The sequence below is a fragment of the Triturus cristatus genome, chromosome 2_1 (assembly GCF_964204655.1).
Source record: "Triturus cristatus chromosome 2_1, aTriCri1.1, whole genome shotgun sequence".
Lineage (NCBI taxonomy): Eukaryota > Metazoa > Chordata > Amphibia > Caudata > Salamandridae > Triturus > Triturus cristatus.
The window spans coordinates 1,130,561,684-1,130,586,694 of record NC_140581.1 but is presented as its reverse complement, the minus strand read 5'-3'; the positions used below and the strand labels follow the sequence as shown (position 1 = coordinate 1,130,586,694).

Below are 25,011 nucleotides of genomic sequence, written 5' to 3'. Positions count from 1 at the left end.
TTAGGGCGCAATATTCTTTGCTCGGCCGCACTTCAGGCCCAGCACTATAAAACTATTTACTTGTTATGTTACACACCTGCTAGGATTGCGCAGTGAGGAGGAACACCGGGCACCACTTGCCCTCGATGTGATAGTTTAGACACTGAGTTAGTGCAGGTCTTTGCCACTTGTCCACACTTGCAGCCACTCCATAGAGCCATGGAATCTTTCTTAGGGAGATCACTGGGAATCGAGGTTACTCTCACACCATCAAGAATCCTGCTTGGCATAGATGGCAATGGCACAGACGATCCAGCATATCACCTTATGTTCCTGGCTATGGCAGTTTTGCGAATTTGTATCGCTTCGGCATGGCTAAATCAAACCCCACCTACCTTCCATCAATGGTTGGCTAGATTGCTTCCTGTTTATAACCTTGAGAAAGGGATATATGCAAGGAAGGGTAAAAGGGGAAGAAGATTAGGGCTTCGAATGTGGGAGCCTATTAATAATTGGAAGGAAAGAAAGGAAACACGTGTCTAGTTACTTCTTTATTTTTTTTCTTTTTCTTTTCGGTTTCACTTCATTTATTCATATTGTATTGTGCGTACATTGACTTATTACTGATATTTGTCTGTCTAGCAAAATTTGGTGTATAATTGGTTTTGTTTTCATCTTAACATGGGCTTCTGATTTTATGTTGTTTTCTGTACATTTTATTTTCTAGCATGACGATGTGCTCTGTAAAAAAGGGGGGAAAAATTTAATAAACAAAAAAAAAAAAGAAAAGAAATAGTAAACTTACACTAAAGCGTACGTTTACCTTCGTGAATCAGGGCCTCTGGCTCTTTTCAACCACGAGTCTCTCTGGCTAGGGGTGTACATGGCCATATGAGACTCTAACTGGACACATAAGGTTAAGCCTGGTAATATGTTGCTATATCTGTGCAGATGAGGCTGATGCTAGCATATGAGGCTAGAATGTGAAATCTGAGGACCCTTGAGGGCACAAAAGGTTATTGCTAGGTTTGTAGTCGGTTTCTGGGTACAAGAAACCGAATCTGGCCATGTGAAAAGGCACTGTGCAGATAAACATGCTGTTGAATATATGGTGCTGTGCCTTATTATATAAGGAGTTTGTATGGGTATTTAGTGATTGGCTCTGGGCATTTTATGTGCTCTTAGAATATGAATCCAGTAATTACACAAATGAGGCAGTGTTTTGGAATTTGAGTCTTCACCTCTGCATTTGATGGCTGAGCCGGATAACATGAGATTGGGTGTGGCATAAACTTGTTACTAGCTATATGAAGCACAACATGTATTTGATCATCAGGTGTGACATAAAGGGGCTTTGCCCCTTGTTAATTATTAATTCGTCCTTAGCATATATTGAAAATACCCAAGTTAATGTATGCATCATTTATATAAGAAAGCTGTTATCTGCTTTAGTAACTTTGTTACTTCCTTAATCTTGAACTAATAGTAACTTTTACTTCAGTGATATCACTTGCTGGGTCGTCACGTGGGTCATTGGTCATGCAATGTAACTTCCTGTGATGACGTTTGTGGGCTGGTGCTTATGTCATCACGGGATAAGTGATGTTGCTGCTCCTGGTACCCAAGTCAATTTTGTGAATTTACATCACTTCGAGGCCTCAATTTTTTTCGGCATGACTCAGATTGGAGTAGAATCTTCTGGTACCTGCCATATCAGTCATTCATGCTGCGATTACTCACCTGTTTTGGGGGATTTGGGACTGTGGAGGATGTCCAGCATATGCCTCCAAACATAGTTATAGTTAGCTTTAATCTGGAGGAAACTGTAACCGCGATTGGTAGTCTGAAAAGGGGCAAAGCACCCGGGCTTGATATAATCCCTGGAGATCTTCACTGTTCAGAGCTGTCCATATGGGGCTATATACTCAATCTAGTATTTTACGCTATTGATAATGGGGGGGAATCCCAAGCACATGGAATGGTGCCGAAATGATCCCAACTTACAAGAAAGGGGATGAAGGGGACCCTATAAACTACAGGCCAATCAGCCTGATAGATACAGCGCAGAAAGTTTTTAGCAAACTAATCTTGACACAAACATGGATTGAGGAAAATAGGATATTGTCACACTCGCAAGCTGGTTTTAGGGCATCAACAAGCACCTTGGAACAGGCGTTGTGCTTTTTATTGATCGTTTGGAAGTCTGTTTTCATTGGGAAGGGGCACCTCTATGTTATGTTTGTGGATCTTGAATTGGCTTTGGATTCAATTCTGTGAGAACTTGTGGACTGCTCTGAGGGATGTGGTATGCCCACAGGCGTGCTGCAACTTATAGTGTGTTTCCATCAAGAAAATTACGCACAAGTTATGAGGAGCAAGGGATTGATCTCACCAAGAAAATTCATGTTTTAAGAGGAGTCCACCAAGGCTGTGTTTTAGCCCCAACATTATTTACTTAATATATGAGTGGGTTAATCAGTGCACTTTTTGATTGTGGTGGTGACCCCTCCAACTAAGCTAGCAGACTAAATCCAGCACTCCGTTTTGCTGATGACACGCTGCTGATCTCAAAAACACCAATGGGCATGCAGAACATATTAAATAGGTTTGCAAATGTTTGTGACAAACTTGGTCTGAAGATCAATTGCCTGAAAACTAAATGTATGACTTTTAGCCCCTATCGTTATTTTAAAGGGAAGCTGAGGCTGGGGTCAAACACTCTTGAGCAGGTTATGGTTTTTGATTAATTAGGGGTTGGATTGTCCAGTAGCCTGTCATGGTCTGCCCGGATTAAAACAAATGGCATGCCATTGCAACATGTAGAGGCAGCGATTGTTAAAAAACTAAATCGATCTGTGTTTCGCCCTATTTCTCCCGCACTTGAAATCTATTGAGCTAGAGGGCTGGGCGATGCTCTGTATGGGGCTGAACTTTTGGGTCTGGAACAGACGAAGAGTTTGGAGCGGGTTGAGAGTAAATGTATAAGATCTATATTAAACCTCCCATTAAATACACCATTGGTTCTGGTAAGCCTTGATCTGGGTTGAGAAGCATTACCCATATTGCTGCACTGCAGGCTCTAGTGTTCTGGGTGAGGCTATGGACAAGCAAGACCCAGATTCCTGTCAAGAAGCCTTTGCCGAAGTACAATTATTAGACAAAGCGGCAGGGCAAATTGATTGGATTAAGAAGATCAAACAATGGTTGTACAGACTAGATTTGAGGGATCTACGGGAGGATCCAAAGTCCAATGCTAAAGATACGGTACCTCTTCTAAAGTGAGGTTATGGGATAATATCCAGGGTTACCTCCTTAATCCCCTAGCACTTGGCCCTTTACCTGAACGGATCTTGGATATCAAATGTACTTTCTTGTTGGAGACATTTATGGATCAGATAGAACCGCCATTTGCTCAAGCACTTTATTTACAATTTAGGTATGGGAATTTGCCTGTGAATCTCAGTAAAAGCAAATGGAAGCAGCCCATTTTAACCTCAATCTGTCCTGTGTCTAGAGTTTGCCCTGAATCCATAGAACATTTTATGTTTTTCTGCCCTGCATATGTAAAGACTAGAAGAAGATGGATATTCCTGGTATGCCAGCTGATGTCTATTTCAAGACCTGTAGGAGGCATGCGAATTTTAAAATCTGATAATACAGAATGTCTAGTATGTTCTATATCAAGGTACCTGCTTTTTGCCTGGTGTATTAGGACTAACATTTTAGCAACCCACTAGAACTACTCTTCCTACGGCTATTAAGTATTTTGGAAGATACTGCGATTGCCTTTTAATATAGCTGTTTTTATATTAATGATGTGGTAAAATGTATTTTTATTTTTGTATATTAGTTTCTATATTATTTTTACAAGTATAATTTTACTTGGTGATATGGGGGCATATGATCAAAAAAGATTTGCGATTCTCAAATTGCGATTTTTAAAGAATCGCAATTAGAGAATCGTAAAAGGCAATGTATGTAGGATTTGCTAAAAAATTTGCGAATCCTACATATACCTTTTTTGCGAATCGCAAATTGAGATTCGCAAATAAGGAATACCTTCCCATTCGCATTCTCAATTTGCGATTACCAATTAGAGAATCGCAAATTGAGAATGCAATTTCAAGGTTGCAAGGGTGCCGAAAGGACACCCTGTTGCACCCCCGAAATATGTATGGGTGCACATGTGGCACACTGCGCCACATGGCACTTTGAAAAATGCACAAAAGTGCATTTTTCAAAGAAATCGCAAATTACCACCAACTTGAAGTTGGTGGTAATTTGTGATTCCTTAAGGCCAAGTCGCAATTTTTCTGTGCTTCCTACATTGCATTTAAGGAATCGCAATTTGCGATTCATTAAATGCATTCGCAAAATAGGGAATCTCAAATTTAGCAATTCCTTATTTTGTAAGTGGTTTTTTGTTTCATACATTGCACACCGCTAAGTTGCGATCGCAAACGGCGAAATTCTGCGAATTTCAGCATTTGCGCTCGCAATTTAGCTTGATACATATGCCCCTAAATGATCATAAATTGAGCAAATAAATTACTTACTCAACAATTTAAATGTGTCAAGCTGATGACATAGCTGATAGTAGTTGCACGAATCTAGCAAAAGTAAAACTAAATGGCATCAGACCACTGTAATCCTAGCCAGATCATGACCTCAAACTTCAGGCCCAAATCAATTTACATATTAACACCATCACCGTCAGTCACTGCCTCCACCTGCTCTGCTCACTGCTTTTCTATCTGTTTAATATTTGCTCGCGCTAATCAAACTGTGTTCAGTCGATCTAATCAGGTGCATTCTTTCATCCTTTGGAAGGTTTAGGTATAGAAAATGACCTTTAAGCTGGCCGCTGAGACCTGTGTGGTGAGTGTCGGAAACACGTGGACTTGTCCTTCCCAGGTTCAGGAGAGCTCGTTTTGGTGCGTTTCAGCAGATGACACTGTGGTGTATTTGCAGCGCTGGGCAGCAGCAGACGTAAGCTGGTGAGGTAGCCTAGCGGTGAAGACCACCCTCCCCAGCGCCCACACGTGCCCCTGTGCGTGGAGCCTGGCACTAAGCTGGTGAGGTAGCCTAGCGGTGAAGACCACCCTCCCCAGCGCCCACACCTGCCTCTGTGCGTGGAGCCTGGCGCAGCTGACGGCACGCAGTGTCACTCGCTGGATATTTGAGGAGTGAGCTGTCATGCTATGAAGGGGTCCTCTCAGCCCGGTTCAGCCGCCTCGCACGGCGCGGGCTGGAGCCGCCAGCTGCCGCCGGTGAAACGTGACACCGTAGCCTCTGTGTGAGCAGGCGCTGTGCCTGCTCGCTTCCTGCTGCCTGTAGCCGCACTGTACAGTCCGTGCTGCTGCATCTCACGCAGATACGCGAGCGCACTGACTGAACTTCTCGGGTTATTTATCCTTTGCGTGGCTGCTCCTGAGTCTAGGACCGCTGCATTGCGAGGACCGCGGCGCGGAAACAGCAGGTCCCAGGGGACGTCTAGGCGCTTCGGGCGCATTGGAGACAGCGGTCTAACTTTTTTACTGCAGAGCCTTTACAGCCGAGCTCTCCTGCGCCGAGATTTCTCTCAGAAATTGGCTGTCCGGCGCTGACAGATTATGGATTTGACCTCTCTTTGCCCTGGTGTGGAGTGACAGACAGCATCTTTGTGTGGGTCCTTGGTCTCTCTCTCGTCCGTGGAGTTTTTCTTCTTGGATTTATGCGGTTTTGGAGCAGCCCTGCGACTGGAAAGGTAGGCTGGAGTGAGTGTCTGTGCCACTGCCAGGGTGTCCGTCTGTGTTTACTGACTTTGACAGTGCGCCCCGGCTGCGGACCTTGGCTGCAGCTGTCGGAGAGAGTGCTCTGTCCGCCTGAACCCGGGGTGGGGGGTCAGGTTACACCCGAACGCAGTGCATGGCTTCCTTTAAACGCGAGCCCCCCGCCAGCGCTCCGGGTAAAGATAGCTCCCATCGTCTCAGCAGCACAACAATCACACTGTAATTGCTAGGCTCCCTCTGGCTTAGAACTGCTGGAGCTCACGCACCGTGCACCGCACTCGCACCCGCGCAGTTGTTTCCAGTGCAGTTTGTTCCCAGTCTAGCGCTGACTCACGCGTCGCACCGCGAGCCACGCAACTTCACCACAGAGCAGGGATGGCGGGAATGGGGAACCGTATAGAACGCAAAATGCTTTTTGTGTTATTTTACCGATATTTAAGATTTTTCACGGCACCATAGCAAAAATACAAATAAACTACCTGTTTGTACATGGATGAATTATAAATGAATAAAACCATACCGTTTTAACAGTACACATCTGCTGCACGTTCATTAGGCACAGACGGGGGTGTAGCTGTCAACAGTGCAGCAGGTGCAGTAGCACTGGGCTATTGAGGGCAGGGGCGTAGCTTGGTCAGTACGACTGAGGGAAGGGGCGGGGGGGGCGGAGCTTCACATTTCCCGATAATCATGCCATAATATCATGCTATTTATTATCTGAGAAGCAGTGCGTGAGGGGGCATAAGGAGGGTCAGGTGAAAGTGAAAGGGATTTTGAGGGATACTTAAAAAACAGCATTTTGTAGTCAACCATGTTTAAAGACCTATAAAACTGAGACAGGTGTGTGTGCTTTTTGTCCGAGAGAGTAATTAAGAATCCCAGGTGAAAATCCGAAAGACACCTTACCACACCCGACTGAAAGCTCCTGTGTCCAACTGTTTATTAAATAATCAATTTATTATGGGGGTGTAACACCGCAACCCCCCCCCCCCGCCCCCCAGGCTACGCTCCTGATTGAGGGTCCCTCTGTACCCCGACTATGGCTGTCTTTCATTACTCATCCGTGGTGCTTGGCATGGAGGGGGAGGGAAGGGTGTGTGTTTGCTTGCATCATGGCTGTAGGCATGATTGCTACGTCATAGGTTTAGTTCACATACAGGGGCAGTAGGAAATCAGATGACCTACGCTGTCTGCACATCAAATTTAGCCCCGTTCACCAGGTATAGTTAGCTATTGGAGTTGTCTTTCTGAGTTCGCCCCTTAAACAGTGCTTCAAATGGAAAAAACAGAAGTGCAGGTACTCTGTATCAGAGTACCTGCTTGTTTCTGAGAAGTGTCGGTGGTACGTACTCTCCAGTTAAAACTATTAAGTCACGCTTGAGAAGTGCCGGTACTCTCCCTCTCAAAATGAAAAAGTGCCAGTACTCAGTACCGGAGAGGTCCGGCCCATTTAAAGCACTGCTTACATGACCCTATAGTCCTGGAGAATCGTTCTCACACACCAGTCGGAGCAAAACCAGGCCCTAGAATGCTCATATAAAAAATAAACTTTTTTTATTTTAAGGTGGGGGTGGGGGGGCTCGGCGTGCAGGGGTCCTTTGCGTACTTGCGATTAAGAATTCACCTAAAAAGCCCCACTGCCTGGGTCATGGGGGTTGTCTACTCTACTGTGACTGGGGAGCAACACTAACTTTCCGTCCCCTCAACCCCACCCTGGTGTGCAGCGTCTTTATTTCACTCGGAAGGGCCGCGGATGCGCAGTGAGCACTCGTCTAGTCTGTGTGACGCCCATTCCCATTCCACACGTGTTAAACACTGTGCCACTGCTCGGTGACTAAAGGCATGCGTCGTCCTTCAAAACAGAAACCGCGACTAGTTTGTGGTGCTATCGGATTACATGTGCATATTCTGAAGCGAAATATTAAAAGGACAAGTGGGCTGCTTGTATTATATCAGTCGCATCACAGCGCCATTGATATGTGATTTTTAACATCTTTTGTGCATTTATAAATCGTTAATAGATGAGTACTCCAGCACAGACACCAGGAAATGTGCTTCGGTCATATGAAATGCGTTAGGCGTCGCAAGTTCAGGTTTTTCACACATCTTAAGAACATTCATTTTTCTCTAAAAACATAAATATTTTGGGCATGTTAACAATGAGGTGACAGCAGTTCACTTTGAGGGATGCTAGACTAACCAGTCAGGAATTTGTGCCGAGCTGTGACAGAAAATATTTTCCTCTGAACGAGGAGGTCTCTCCACAGAGGTCGCAAGACCCCGGCTTGTTGTTTCGTCACAACAAAATAGCAATTCGGGATCTTGTGCTCTCGAGTGAGAGGCCTGAGCAGGGGTAACCAGTTCTTTGCTATTTCCCGCCACAACTCTGAAGAAGTTCATGACTGTGTAAAGCTTACCCTAGATGTGCAGAAGCATCCCTTAAATTCAGACTTCTGACGTAGCACTAAAGGTCAATCGGCGAAGGGGAAGTCAAAGGCTTGTCGGGGCTCAACAACTCCAGCAACGCAGGGGCCACATCCAGCGACCTCATGCCTAAACAATGTGTAAGATGGGGGGCTCAGAGCCCCCTCACCACATTTTGTGAGGGTGGGCATCAGGGTCGGACTGGGAATCAAAACTGGCCCTGGCAAAGTGCTCGGCCGGCCGCCCCCCCCCCCCTCTCCCCTCTCCCCCCCTCTCCCCCCCCCCCCCCCCCATGCCAGGGCCGGTTTTCGGCCGGTTTTGTTACAGGGCCGAATTAACCCGTCCCCCACCCGAAAACCGTCCCCCAGCCGTGCAGCGCAGGGGGGATTGCCCGGTGCCCGCTACGTCCAGTCCGGCCCTGGTGGGCATCATGTTGCGTTGCTGCACTGGGTGAAGGGTACCATTCATGTGGATGCAGGCCGAGACAGGCCATTTAAGGTCACTGAGCTGTTTACCAACCTCAGTGCGTGTGAAAGTTTGCCGTCCGTTCTATGTTTGCTTGTGGTTTTGGAGCCATTCAGAAACATTTTTTAAAAACAAGACTCCCAACATACCGCGCAGTGTGAGGCACCTCCCTTTCGGATGAGATGCGAGTCATTTGGGGAGGAATGGATGATTTGGTTCTGCTTGGGAAAAAATATACATTAGATTTGCGTTGGCGCACCCAACATGAATGCCAGAAGGCTGTATTGCACAGGAAGTTTTCCTGGAGCCAGTTCACAAAAGTTCCAGATTCTTGATGCACCAACACACACTTCTCCTTTACTTACAACTGGATGATTGAGATGTGAGATGTGAAGCGCATATCACGTGGGAAAGGAATTGCAAGTGATTGTAAATGATGACAAATGTAAAATTTATGTCAGTGTGATCTTAAGGATTTTGGGGGCCCGGGCAAAAAATATTTTGGGGTCCCTGTTTGGAAGAACTTTGCACTTTATTACTCTTCTTTGCTAGTTCACGCACTATGTTGCTTTACAAAATTGAATTATACGACAGGAAGTTAAGACAAAAAAATACACAGGAGTGAGCTAGAGAGAAATGTCACTTTCCCAGGGAGGCCCTTTGAAGGTGCGGGCCCTGGGCAGTTGCCCACTTTACCCATGCCTTATGTGTCTATGAATTGTTTGGATGTTCACCTCATTTGCATTGCATTTTGCTCACCAGTACTGTGACACCGAACTGGAACGCCCACATCTCATTTAGGTCACACTTCTGAATGTGGAAATTACACATTGTTTGTGTAAGATCCACACTCGTAGGCAATACCAACTTTTTACTAGGGGTGGGCGGAACTCGCTGAGTTTTACTCTGCGGAATTCCACAGAGGTACATAAAAACTCAGCGAAGTTCAGCAGCGTTCTGCGAGCGGCAGAATTTCAGCATGTCACGCAGCTCGTGCTGATTTTTAGCGCCTGGAGCAAGTTCTGTGCTGTAAAATCAGCACAAACGCCACCATGCACCGCACCAGAGGGTGATGTTTCTTTCTGCTGCTCGAGTATATTTGCTACTCGAGCAGCAACATTCTCAAAGTGAACGGTAGCGGCCTGCTGCGATCACCAGCATTGAGAAGCCGCACCAGGACTCGTCCTAGTACTCAATTTTTATTGGCTTGTAGTCAGTAACTAAACGTTGGCGTGCTGCGTGCGAGAAAAACTTGTCCACACAACTGTTTGCAGAGTTTTTCCCAGAGCTCAACGCTCCATGCAGAGTGCGAAAAACACTGCAAACTCCACCAGTGGAGCGTAGTTTACCACCCATCCCTACTTTTGACGTGGTTGAGCCACACTTACATATTTAAACAGCTTTGTGAAATGCGAGGAAAATCTTTTTTTTTGATTAAGCAATAACTGTGCGAGAATTTGATTTTAAATGGCTTTTGTATAGCTGAAGTATTTATAGCTTTAGGTTTGGGACAAAAAATAATGAAGGTATAGGACGTTTGAGTTATCCAAACAATAATTTGACAATTCAGATTCAAATTAGATTTGCCCTTCATTCATTCGAAGGCAAACACTTTAAAAACTGATCAGATTATTTTCAAACTTTTTTTATTGGCAGATCTGAGCACTTTTTATGAGAAGCCATACATTTCCACTGGCTCAGGACTCGCCACTTCCACACACCACTTCGCATCTTTACTCCAAATGAAATCCAGATTAACAACAGTTGATGTGAAAAATGTAACTGAAGATGAGAAGATAGAAAGTTATCAGTTGAAACGTGTGAGTGATGTGAGAACTGAAGGTTAATGGCTGCCTAGCAACATTGACTCATCACTGCACTGCTTCCGGTCCATTTCATGATTATATGCAGGGATGAAATGAGTGGATGGTCTGAACTTTGAACCCTCATACTCACAGGCTATAGAAAAAATATGATAAAAAAGAGCGGGTCTTTTGATGTCTGTTGAGGTGCGCCTACGTTGAAGCGCACACAAGCGCATCTCCACCTTGAGCCATTAATTATGGTCCTTTATCTGACACAGAAGTGTGCAATGGCAGCTAACAGCGAGCACAACAAACAGTTACCTTTCCATTAGAGTAGACTAAATGTGCCTGCATTGTTCTTCCTAACGCATTAAGGGTGGTAAGTGCCGTAGACTTGATCTCCTGAAAAGGTCAATCAATTTTCTTGGATTTCTCTGGCGTGGGTGATACTGTCCAATTTCTTTTTGCGTTTGATGTGTTTGATTCTTACACAATTTATAGCGAACATATTATATTTTACATTTACCAAAAGGGCCTTGGGTCAGCCTCTTTCAGCCATTGGCTTATTTTGCCTTAGAATTTTCAGCCAGCTTGCAACATTGTGTATCAGAGCTTGGATTGGATAAGTCAACTGGAGTATTTTGGTGTCACTGTATTTCTATATGCTGTTTTTTTTTTTTATTGAGCAGAATTAAAAATTATAATACATAACATTGATAATACCAACTGTTGTTATTAATTTGAACAGTTAAAATACAATCTATCCTCTTAGTTTATATCTAAAAACCCTTATCCACATTACTCATCTCCTGTAGATTCTTCTCTTATACCTATCAAAGAGGGTACGATGTGCAAAATAAGCCGTAAAGTGCTGTGCAAAAACCATTGTACCTTAATCCCTCACAATCTAAATATATTATAAGAAAAAGTGCAGTGCATAATAAAATGTTACCATAATCGAATAGCTAAATCAGCTTTTCCCTGAGAGGGGGAGCTAATCCCACTCACTCTAGATGCATAAAATAAAGTGCAGTCCATAATAACATTTTAACCATAAGACATGAACAATGACATTTTCCCAACGCACTCAATTTTTCCTCATTTAATCTAAAACACTGGACCTTTTACTTCTCTTTTTTTTTTGTCCATAATTTTCCATACTGCTAAATATTTCCTAGTGGCCCCTACCCTCTTTGCATAAAGTTCCTCAAAGGTTTTGGTATGATGCATTTTTTTATACCAATCAAGTAAGGTTGGAATTTTCGCTGTTTACCAATTCTGAAGGATCAAGGAATGGGCCACCAAAGCAGAGATCGTAAAAAAATGATCTCTCTCCTCTAGGAATTGGGGTATTCAATCTTTGTCTTATAAACCTAAATAATGCTATCTCTGGTTCTGGTTTAAGTTCTCTCCGTAAACTTTCATTAACAGCGGAGAACACTTCTTCCCAAAACTGGGTTAAAGACAGACAGGTAAAAAAGATATGGAGTCAGCCCCCCAACCCGACTGCTGACAATGAAAACACTTTTCCTCTACCTCGGGATACATCTTATGTAGGGTGGCCTGTGTATAATAGGACATCTAACGGGATAGAACAGCCATTCTTTTAAAATTAGCAGCTCTTAATAATTTATGGCCGTATAATGAGATCTCTTGCCATTCTAATTCTGAGAATGTACAGTGAGTTTCTAGGGAGACTTTATCCAGAAACCTCGTTACCACAGGATTTCCCCATTGGTCCCACAATAATCTATACCAGTTGCCAACACCCCTTAATTGGTCTCTAAAGAGAGCTGGCAACAAAGGGTGTGAGACACTCAATGGAAGACAACATTTCTTCACCAATTGAATAATCTGAACATAACTAAAAAAGTACAAATTATAGCTGGTTCCTCATCTAGCCTGAACATCCTGCCATTTTATACATCTCCCTGCAACCAAGAAATTACCTAACTCCTTGAAGCCTTTACTTTCCCAGAATCTTATCTGACTATTTCTAATAAAACGGCCCAGTGTTCTGCACTCCATAAATTTCAAAAACTCATAGCTCCCAGTATTCGCCTTAGTGAAGTGAAATGAACGTATTCTTGCTCTTAACCCCTGCAATGTCTTGTAACACGTCTTTTTTGGAAATTTAGCTGTTTTAATAAAGAATGAGGCACATGATTCTGCTTCCAAGAGCCTCTTATCCATAAAGAAACTATCCAGAGATTCCTTACCATCTAGCATTCTAACCATTATGCCTACCAGAGTTGCCTGATAGTAAGTCCGAAATTCTGGAAGTGCCAAACCCCCTTGTCTGATATCGTGCTGAAGGACTGAAAATCTTACTCTTGATACTTTTTTATTCCAAATAATTTGACAGATCATTACATCCAACTGTTTGAAGCATGTAGTATTAATTTTTATAGGAACATTTGAAAATAGAAATAACAGCAATGGCAAGATGGACATTTTTATAAGGGCTACTCTACCAATTATTGTGAGTGGTAAAAGAGTCCATCTATCTAATAAGTTTCAAATTTTTGTGACCATTGCTAAGTAGTTCAATTAAAAAAGTTCCTCATAACTCTTTGTTACATGAATCCCTAAATAACGAATAGGCGATGAAGATTGGGCTTGCTGTTGCAAGAACTCGGGCAAATTTTGACTACTAGCATTAAGTAATATCATTTCCGTTTTATTATGGTTAATTTTATAACCTCAGATAGCTTCAAACTGCTTAAATTCTGTTAAAGAAGTCCTGATATTATGTTTCTCTGGCTTTAGATAAAGGATAATGTTATAAGCGAATAATTTCAGTTTTTGCATTCCTTCAAAAGGCGCTTGAATCTGCAAGTTAGTTCTAATTTTTTCAGCAAGAGGTTCTATAAAGAATGCAAATTAAGCAGGTGACAGAGGACAGCCCTGACGGGTTCCTCGCCTTATAGGTACCCTTCCTGCTATCTGCGAATTTATAATAACTTGCGCCTGAGCCCCTTGATACAAATTTGTTAGCATTTGTGTAAATTGAATTGGGAACCCGACCTTTGTAAGAATTAAGAAAAGTGTTTCCCAATTAACTAGGTCAAATGCTTTTTCAGCATCGACCGTCATTATAAGAAGAGGTCGTTTATTTGAATTAAAATAATCAAGCGCTTGTACCAAGAACCTTGTGTTAGGTGACATATGTCAACCAGAGACAAACCCCGTCTGATCTTTTTGAATAATCTTCTGAGCTATAGGAGAGAAACGATTTGCCCAAATCTTCATAAAAATGTTATAGTCGACATTCAGCAAACTAATTGGTCTGTATGAATTAACGTTTTTAGGGCACTTATCTTTTTAAAAAAAACTTATTATTGTTGACTCCTTAAAAGTAGAAGGAACTTCTCCCCCCACTCTTACAAAATTGAATAACTATGATAAGAAAGGTGTTAATTCTTCTGAAAATGCCTTATAAAACTCTATAGGTAAGTCAACGTTTCCTGAGGCCTTGCCACACGACATTGAAGAAAGGGTTCCTTAATTTTATTTGCGGTAATTCCAGCATATACCTCGACTCCCTGTTCCATTGTCATACATGGAAGATCGATGTCTCTCAAATATTGGATTATCGCCTCTTTAGATACCGTAAACTCCGTTGCGTAGATCTTATGGTAATGCCTGAGAAATGCTTGTGCAATTTTTTCCTTATCTATAATCAATGCCCCTGTTTCAGGCTCCATCAGTTCTGAAATTAACATTGATTCCTGTTTGACTTTGCTTGACCAGGCAAGGAGTTTTCCCACTAACTGACTCTCCTCATATTCTCGCTGTTGGTAAATCCTTGAGCTGGCTATTTCCTCAATAATAAAAAATTCCCTTAATTCCTGTTTCGTTCTTATTAGTTGCTGTTCCAATTGTGTGTATTCTCCCTTGCAACTATCCCTTTGCATTAAGGCTACATCTACGGCATTTTGTAATTTAATTATTTGGTCCCTCCGCACCTTTGATTGTGATGCCGAAACGGCTATCATCTGGCGTCTTGCTGTAGCTTTAAATGCCCCCCATGTTGAGAAAAGAGTCGCTGTACCCTTATTTTCCTGAAAAAATACCCTAATCCATTCCTTCATCTCTTCTACCCATTTAGGGATTCGAGAGGAGGAGCCGATCCATTGGCCACCTGGATTTCTCCCGTCTTATCCCCTCTATTCTGATCTCGATAATAAGCAAAGAATGATCTGAGAAGGAATTGGCTCTAATTTCAGCATTCATACAATTAACATAACAAAGAATTTTTAAAAAATCTATCCGGGAGGCTTCTCTTATACCGCTGGAAGTAACAGGTAAACTGTATGTCCTCTGGATGAAGCTCCCGCCATGGGTCCACCAAAAGATAATCCTGTTTCATGGAACACAAGATCCCTTTTGTCCTCGGTTTTAACTGTTTTTCCCCTTTATTGGAAGTATCCTTTTTCAGAACCTGAATAAAGTTAAAGTCACCTCCTAAGATTATCGGGCCTTCTTTGCCTCTAACCAGCCCATTAATCTTTTTAAGGGGTGCTGGGTCATCATTAATTGGAGCCAAGTAATTTACGAAATGAAGCAGTGCCCCATTTACCCGCACAGTAACACATATCCACCTCCCTTGTGGGTCTCTCGTTACGTGCTATATCTCACAATTAGTTCCCTGAGCAAGATAAATGGCAACCCCCTCACAGCGAGTCTTGCAGAGGCAAAGAAGGCTCTAGAATAATATTTAGGTATATGAAGTTTTGGAGTATTAATTTTCAGGTGGGTCTCCTGAGGATACAGGATCTGAGGAGAAAAAGACGTAAGTCATCTAATCAACCACCCATATTTTTCTTATTAGAGATCCCATTAACATTTATCAATATCGTCCTTAGATTTGGATCCATATTGCATCAAAGAGCAAACTACCATTATAGCGATTGTACCTCCTGTAACCAGTATCAAATATGATTATTTCTCTAATTCTGCTAACTTTTTACTCAATTATCTGCCACCCCGTGCCCTACTCCCCCATCACTCACCACTTCCCTGTGAACCTTCCTACTCCTGGCAGATGGGGGCTTGCCCGCCATACCACCTGCCTGCCCTCTTGGTGAATCCCCTATATCCGGTGCCATGTTGTTGCACCCTAGTGTGACCCACCACCCCGTCCCGCCCCAAAAGAAGATGAAAGAAAAAGAAACACAGGAGAAAAGGGGAAGAGCAAAAAGACACATAAGAACCAATGACCATGACCATCATGTTGCACAGTCCAGTCTCCTTACTTGTCCTTAGTAATTTTTTGCAGGAGTTCCTGGGCTTGTAAACATATGAAACTTGCCTTGGACCAAATCTCGTAATTTCGATTGTTGAGCAATGGCCGCTTGGGCTCCCTGTGCTTTAAACAAGTAGAGGAGCTTAACAAACTCCTTCCGACGACGCGCTGCTGCTGCGCTCATTTCCGAAAATATGCGAAAGTTAGGAACATCTCAGGAGGAGAATTGTTTCTTCTGAATTGCTCTGGTCAAGATTTGCTCCTTTAGTCAATAGCCCGAACAATGTCTATACGCTGTTGAGGTGTGTCCTTCTGCCGCTACTGGAATTTAAATAGTCTGCTAGCACCACGGAGCAAGCACTGCCAAAAGAATCTGAAAAAATGGATGCCATAGAAAAAAAGAGTTGCTTTATTTTCTGTAGCATTCATATTTCAGATGACTTTGTCACTTTCGCCCCACAGTGCTGATTCACTACTTGCAAACTGATTACAAACATGGCAGACATCTTGAAAATTCTTCTACATACTCCATTGCTATTCCACCATTAAAAGCAACTGTCATGTTTATATTCAGTAGGTGAGATTCGCTTTTTCACTGGGGAGCGAGTGCTGACAAAAGAGTTTGCAAAATAGAAGCTACAAAAAAGAAAGGACACTATATTCTATACCATCCATACATCATATACTTTTGTCTCCACAAGCGTCCCAGTCCACAAACAAGTACTGTTAAAAGCAATAGAATACAGTACAAACATTCAATTCTTGATATTTAGGATCTTTGTTAAGTACAGCTTTGGCCGAGCTATTCAGTGTGGAGCTGTAAACAGATATGGGACAGAGAGCATGGGAAGCTGATTATAGTTACAGCTCAGTAATTCAACATTATACATGAATCCAATGAAGTAAACTGGAAAAAGTTCAAAGGGGGGGGGGGCGGCGGTATTATGTGGGGGTCGTATCATTACAGGGCTTGGGTCCATAGCAGGAAAAGTTGTTTCTAAGCCTTTTATTTGGAGCAATTTGTATTTCTAACTGTACAGTATCAAGCCTAAGAGCCTGGTTTAGGGTTTGGCTATCCCTTCCGCCTTATTTCAAGTGCATTATAACTTATGGCACCTATTATAAGCCCTACGGGGTATCCGTCATATTTGTGATAGTGCAACCCATCCACCAAACACTAAATCAGGCCCTAGGTTCTTTGGCTGTCTAACATCACAGGCTTTTTTTAAATGATAATCAAGGTTTGAGGAGCTGTATTCTAAGATGCCTGAATTTTTTATTGTTATGCACACTTGTGGAGGAGGCCTTAGCAGATCAATAAGTATCGAAATCATGTGATCCAGGATGAAATGAGTCTGAAGCAAGATATTAGTCAGTGAACTGATTGCTCGTATTCCAGATTGCTTGAAAATACTCAATATTAAATTGCCTACAGGTGAAGGCCATCAAACAAACGTGAGCCTTGCAGGATGTCCAGAACTGCATGAGTCTTAAGGCTTAGTCTGACCACTGGTGAGAGCATGTTACATACCCATAATGCAGCACGCAGGATGTTCCACATGCCCATTTCAGAGAAAAAGTGAGTAGACACTGCCATGGGGACTAGAGTAAATAAGTATCCCTCAAATAATGGATCAGATGGGTCTGCCGATTGTCACACACACACACACTCTCTCTCTCTCTCTCTCACACACACACACACACACACACACACACACACAGACACCGTCCTATTTATTAATCAATCTTACATGTTAATTTGTTTTTATTTGCTATAATGATAACATGTCGGATTCGCAGATGTTTTTGTTATTATTTATTGTATTGTATTGGTAATTAATAGCACTCTCAGTGATCTCTGAGAGGCCATGGTGGTTAGTTTACAAAGTAAAGATATGCAGATATTTAGGCTTTGGTAAGGATGGACCAGCATACTGCCCATTTGTCCACAGTATCCACTATTCAATACTTTGCTTTGTGGTCATTTTAAGGTCGTCACTTACAATGGAAATGCCATCTTCTGACTTTTGAAACACGGTATTTGAGGGTCTCACTTTAGTCTGTCCAGAAAAGGGTCTCTACTCGGAGGTGCCATATTGTTGTACGCCAAGATGTTGCTTCATTATGAAATTTTATTTCTTGGGGCAACACATGCAAAGTCGCCCAACAATTACTAAACAAGTCTGCTTTTAACAAAGGCCGACTTTCTGGCAGTCCAACGTTTCTGTTTTTTACATGTATTCAAGTATCTGTAGTCTATTCGAATTTGATTTTAAACAAGTCTAAATGAAGTACTCTTCTCACTAAATTATGTGGAAAACATATTGGACAAACATATGGATGTAAAAAATGTTAATTCAGTAACATTTTATCTACTTTTACATTGCATGTTAATACATTTAAACGCTGCATATAAATGCTACTTTTAAAAAGGTCAGAATAAGACAGTAATCTGAGTTTCAATTCGTGGTCATATTAAATGCATGTGTTGATTAGGAGGAAAGACATACTATTTGTTTTTCGTAAAGTGAATTGCGCTCCGATGCAAAATTAACATATTATATTCAAAAGTGTAATATGATTTACCCATTTAAATATTTTAATATCCCCTCCGAATCATCTCCAAAAACTGGTAGACGAAATACGCTGTAAAACTGTTTTGAACATCAATAAAGTAGAAATATATTCAAAATCATTGGGTTCAACTAATTGTCTATTACTTTAATGGGAGAGTGCTGAAGTGGAAAATATCTGAATGTTTTACATTCCACCGTGGACCTCTCCAGTAGAGCTGAGACACAGCACGTCCAAAGGCATAACAACAATAAAAATCACTATTGGCAGTTCCTGCATACTTTACCAACTGGTGACCCTATAACAGTCAAATAACCACAAAATATGCTGGTGCTACCTAATTTAGGTAGGTTGTGCATGCCACATAATGTGGTACAAAAAAGGGGTCAGGACAGCATGCCTCTTAACCCAATGCTGCTCTACAAGTTTTTCATATTAGTGTGCAAACCTATATATGGCTTTGCCAACAGTGTAATGTGAAGGTTTTATAACACCCCTACTGGACATCTCTGATCACAAATCGAACAATGTAATAAATTCTGCAACCTCCAAGACCCACCTCCAAATTTGGATATGGGCCATATGTAGGTAGCATACAAGTTACCACTTCTTAAATACCGAACTTTACCGATTCGGTATTTAAGAAGTGGTAACTCGTATATAGGTAATCATTCGGTAAATATTACTGAATCGGAGAAATTCGGTAATTACCGAATCGGTATTTACCGATTCGGTAATGAGGCATACCTTCCCATTGATTCCTATGGGCCTGGAGGCCCATAGGAATCAATGGGAAGGTATGCCTCATTACCGAATCGGTAAATACCGATTCGGTAATGGGGGGAGCAAATTCAAGGGTGGCAGGGTGTCACATTGACACCCTGTTGCACCCCTGATTCCTGCATGTGTGCACATGTGGCGCACATACATGCCCTAAGGGCATGTATGTCTGCCACATGGCACTGTTAGTCCAGCAACAGTGTAATGTGAAGGTTTTATAACACCCCTACTGGACATCTCTGATCACAAATCGAACAATGTAATAAATTCTGCAACCTCCAAGACCCACCTCCAAATTTGGATATGGGCCATATGTAGGTAGCATACAAGTTACCACTTCTTAAATACCGAACTTTACCGATTCGGTATTTAAGAAGTGGTAACTCGTATATAGGTAATCATTCGGTAAATATTACCGAATCGGAGAAATTCGGTAATTACCGAATCGGTATTTACCGATTCGGTAATGAGGCATACCTTCCCATTGATTCCTATGGGCCTGGAGGCCCATAGGAATCAATGGGAAGGTATGCCTCATTACCGAATCGGTAAATACCGATTCGGTAATGGGGGGAGCACATTCAAGGGTGGCAGGGTGTCACATTGACACCCTGTTGCACCCCTGATTCCTGCATGTGTGCACATGTGGCGCACATACATGCCCTAAGGGCATGTATGTCTGCCACATGGCACTGTTAGTCCAGCAAAATATTGCTTTGTGCAATGAATTCGGTATTTAGCACCAACATATATTTGGTGCTAAATACCGAATTATTTTCCCTACACATCACTCATTTGAGTGTCACCTACATCTCATTTCAGAATTCGGTATTTACCGAATCGGTAAAATTACCGATTTTACCGATTCGGTAAATTACCGAATCCTGAAATGTTCCCCCTACATAGCAAAAGCCTAAATACCGGTCGGTAACGGGATATTTACCGAAAATCGGCCGTTGCCGACCGGTATTAGGCTACCTACATATGGCCCTTTATCTTTTTTTATTCTTCCCTTGACCACCATCACACTTGTCCTAAATCTCTTTCCAACATTTAAACTTTCATGGTTATCCTAAAAATAATTTCTTTCAACTCCATAGTGCCATTGTATCTCTGCACTCATAGCAGATGCCACTTGGACAAAGTGAGTCTGAAGACTCTAATTGCTGCACTTTTAAGAAGCATAGCTTCTTGTTTTGTCACACTACCAACCCTCCCCTTCATTCATATTAATGTTTTATGTTACATTTTATAGTAACACACACTTATCACACCAAAGACTATCGCTATGGTGTACAAAACCATTCACATTTATAAATCCGGTGCGAAATGTTTGTTACAGACATTATGCTCATGAAAAATAACGGGGAGATAGAACAGAGATTCATTTATCTTCTGGATTATCAATCTTATCATTAATGGGGAATTAATCACTTGTGTCAACAGATCAGAGTCTCAAAGAATATGTATCGGAGGCTCTCAACCACACTTTCACAGTACGCGGTATATAATATATTTTCTCTGCTCGTGTGGTAAGATAGGTAGTGTCATCATGGGGTCGTAATCACTTGAGGGTTCGGTTCTCCAAGTGATTAACCAACCTCCACCCTTTCTTTTTAATCGTATCCCTCTCGTGATCAATAAAAGGTGTTTTCGTGGAGAGGAGATATATTTGACCACTTTTCACTACTGCCATCACCCAGACAGTCTCCCTCCTGGTGGAGGATGGTTAATCACTTGGAGAACAGAACCCTCAAGTGATTACGACCCCATGATGACACTACCCACCATACCACACGAGCGAACAAAAGATGTATACCACTCCATCATGGTACAGATATAGTTTGTACTGCTGAAGCGGTTGGAACCAAATGAGAGGTTGTACAGAAACCAACCACTTTTAGTAGTTGGACCTTTTCAATGCAATATTGGTAAGGGTCAGTGTCAATGTATTCCACCACAACCAGTAATAAAAATCTCCCATTGGGAAATTACCACGCCACACATATATATTGTATTCACTGTTCGAGCACTCTTTAGGTTAAGGTCACATACCCTGTTAACCCTCCAAAACCAGCAACACAACAGTATTAAAAACACCAAACTTTAATTGCATGTTCACAAATAACCTATTCAGATTACTTATATTGTGTTTCCCACCACAACTAGCCAAGTGCTAGAAACAGGTGACTCCCGCAAATCACCACAAATTTAAGCATCTCTTGAATGGTCATGTTTGCTCCAGCGTGGTTTAAACTCTACCTCTTTGGTGGTCTAGCACCAGAATGGGCATTTGTGGCACAAAAGCCAGTTTGCAGTGGCCCCTGCCAAGTGGCCTAAACTGTGGTAATGGCACGATTATAGGACAGTACACCTTGTGGTGATGGAGTTGCACAACTGTCTCTCCTGCAACCCACTGACCTTACATGATGACCTTTGGGGCTCCCCCAGCCGTGCCATAACTCTACAACCGCAGTTGCCCCATAAACGCAAACCTTTAGTGCCAAGAGACCTCAATCTTTGGTATTGTGGGCGCTATAAGCATGAATAGTGAAGCTCAAATCATATAGAACATTTAGCTGAGCTCATTTATTTTCAAGCCTTTATTATTCAAGAAAATATAAAGTTACATGTACTGCACTCCTATTGTGAGTCATCTATGGTGTGATACTTCATCGACTAAACCACACGACAGACCTTCACATCAAAGGCAGGCATATCCTTTTACCTCGGCATACAAGCCACAGCATCTCTGGCATTCGTCTATGCTTTCACGAGGCTCCAATTTTTCATCCTTTCCCTTTTAAGTTAATTTGCTTTCATTATTCCTCAGCTTGATGTACCAGCTGACAGCACCTGCTTGTTTTGCAGCTTAATTGTGCATCTCTCAGAGAACCAAGCTGATGAGAATATAAACTTAGTTAAACGTGTTCTTCAATATAATATTTGTGATTTAAGGTGGTCTTTACGTGCTAGTGAAATTAAGCAACACCTACGTCTGTCTGAATAATTCACTGACTCAATCCTTCCTACTTTAGGCAAGAATGCAACACGGATACAGTCTATGAGAAAGAAACGATAAAGCAAATGCATCCGCCATTTTATAAGTATCACGCCTCAGTCGCAACGTGACGATATTGGTGACATGAAAGTCTGGCTATTGGATGATTTCTTTCAAACCTCCCAGTCATTCCCGCGTGCACCCTTAGCTTCCATCATTGGCTGAGGACACCATTACCATTTACATTGACATATACGTCAGTTACTATGGTTCTTCTCATTCATGAGTGACTGTTTGTCTTCCTACTCGCCAGAAAGGGCGAGTAGGACCTAAAAATAGCTCGTCCTCATCAATTCTCCCTCGCAAATGCGAGCGGGCGAGTGGATTTGTCGAGCCCTGGCTGGGTGCTTGCACATGCCCACATCCTCACAAGCTGTCCACGCTGAAGAAGCCGGAAGAGATTTACATTTAGACCTCTTTCTTGAAGGAATCACTAAACGTCTCCTCATAAGTCTTGCTTGGAGTTCAAGACCAAGGCATTGTACGTGCAGACTTGCTCACAGGGAGCTGCTTTTACATAGGCTGATTCCCTGAGAGAGGTACAACCATTGCCTAGGTGGGGAATCCTGGCACTCATTGAGGACGGAGACTTTCATCCTCAGATCATCAGACTTTGGCCCGGAGCAAGAGAGAAAGAGAGTCAGAAAAGGATGAGGAATATGGAAGGAAAAGCTAAGGATACACTAATTCATGGAAAAAGTGGGAATGAAAAACTGCAAAGAGTGAGAAACAGACACGGGACGTATAGGGTGGTGGAAGAGAGAGGCTTCGGGGGCTGGGAAGAGGTCAGTGTCTTTTACCGAAATACATCATAAAAGCAACATTTCACTCACATTTTGTTTTGGCACTCGTGTGGACTGATGCACATATGTCGCCGGCGTAGGTGCGTTAGAACAATGGTGTTAGGTGTGGGTATGCTGGCGTGGAGTTCTGAATCTAGACATTGATCATGGCTGCCACTGTCCTTCATGTCAGACGGATATGGAGATAAGTGAAGCATGGTGTTCCCCCTTATCTTCCATTCCTCTCATCCCTTCCACACCTACACATCCTCGAGAGAGATAATGATGGCGATGAAAACTTATTAGAAGACTCGAATCTTAAATTGCATGGGTGCTGAAAGAGATACCACACAGACAACATAGTTCTGATTCCCTCAATAGGTTCCCTCAAAATACAGCTTTAAAAACATCATCACATACTCCTTATTTTTCTCCCTCAAAATATTTGCTGGTAAGGATAATAAGCAGAGTTACACTCATTGTGGAAAACAGCTCAAGACAGGCGAGCTTTGGAAGAATACAAAATCTAGAAAAAGAGGGACTGGTTCATTGCATCTGTCACTGCTTAGTTTAATTTCCTGTGTATCATCTGCCTGCTCCTTTCCCCCTTTTTTCTCAAAATGTATTTGTTCGAGTGACTCTCTAACGCACTCTATATATGTGACAGTACTGGATGTTTTTGACATCTCAGGTCACCAAACAGACCTCCGTCCTAGGAATGGCTTCACCGGTGGAATTCTTTGATCCAAGAAGCCTCATTTTTGGCATAATCCTCTGCCCTTCTTCAAACACACTTTCCTCTATCCATTTAAATACCCGCTTTTCCACATTCCTACAACAATCAATAAAGTTCTACCCCTACAAAAACAGACACACTACATGTCTTTATAGCCAAGAAATCATACATTCTTGTGCACACCACTTTGGAAGACCCTTTCCCTATTTCTTCAGAATGAAAAGGCAATCTCCACCCTTTGTGCAATGCACCCGTTAGTGTGCTCGCCCACTGCTACACCGCTCGTTGCAGATATTAAGGTACCTTTGATGCCTTATAGCGACTGACAATTATATTGCATCACCTACATGCACTGCACTGCAATGTAGGCATAGGTAATAATAGTTTAATTCAATTATAATTAATTGTAGACAGACGATGTAGAAGTAGAGGTAATGTTTTTTGCCTTGACGATGTAGTGGTAAACAATGTACCGGATGCAATATAATTTTAGGTACAACTTGCCTCTTCTATAGAGTTGTACATCGACATAAAGTCTGAAGCTTCCCTCTCTCAGTTCAGCTCTCCTCTATCCACTTCCACTGCTGATATCCGGTAGACAATCTATCGATAATCTGGCTCCATGGAAGCCTCCAGCTTCTCCCATATTCCTATGGTGGATTTGCTAGATGCAAGTCCATGGCGTTAGCGTGGTCCTAGTATGGTCGGTCGGGTCTTTATCCTACACTAGCTGCAAAATTGCACCATTTAAGTTGTGTACAATTGTAGAATGTCTGCGAGACTACTTCCTTGAAAAATTCATGCTCTAAAAATACATTATAATTGTAGTCTGTCCGCTGCTGCCGGTTTCTAATTACTCTTGGAAGTCCACTAGCAGTATCTCCTGCTCAGGCCCTGCTGCCCTCCTGGGCCTGGACCAGCAGATATAAAACTTCCAAAGTAAACAAGAATTAATATGTTGTTAGACTCTAAGGAAGCATTTTTTCTAAAAATGTATAGCCAGTTATTTGTAATGATGTATCTACATCAAAATGGATTTCAGTAGTATTGAAAATGTTACAAACAGCATTTTGTTTTTCTTAAAATTGCATGAATTGAACAAGGGCATTATATGTGGATGCAGGTGAAGAAATCAAGCAAATATCGGGGGGAATGTGTTGGTTGGAAATTCTATCTATCTATCTATCTATCTATCTATCTATCTATCTATCTATCTATCTATCTATCTATCTATCTATCTATCTATCTATCTATCTATCTATCTATCTATCTATCTATCTATCTATCTATCTATCTATCTATCTATCTATCTATCTATCTATCTATCTATCTATCTATCTTTCGATCAGTTGATTAGCCAGTCTACAGAAGTCCTTAGTGTTCGTA

General features: G+C 42.2%; 1 protein-coding gene across 1 annotated transcript in view; it reads left to right on the top strand.

Moving 5' to 3' along the window:
* Positions 1-4,917: 4,917 nt before the first annotated feature.
* ARHGAP24 (Rho GTPase activating protein 24) overlaps positions 4,918-25,011 on the top strand; it is a 1,422,561-nt gene continuing 1,402,467 nt past the window's right edge. Inside the window, exon 1 of the mRNA XM_085636556.1 lies at positions 4,918-5,725. The gene's annotated coding sequence lies outside the window, so the exon portion shown is untranslated. The remainder of the gene's footprint in view (positions 5,726-25,011) is intronic.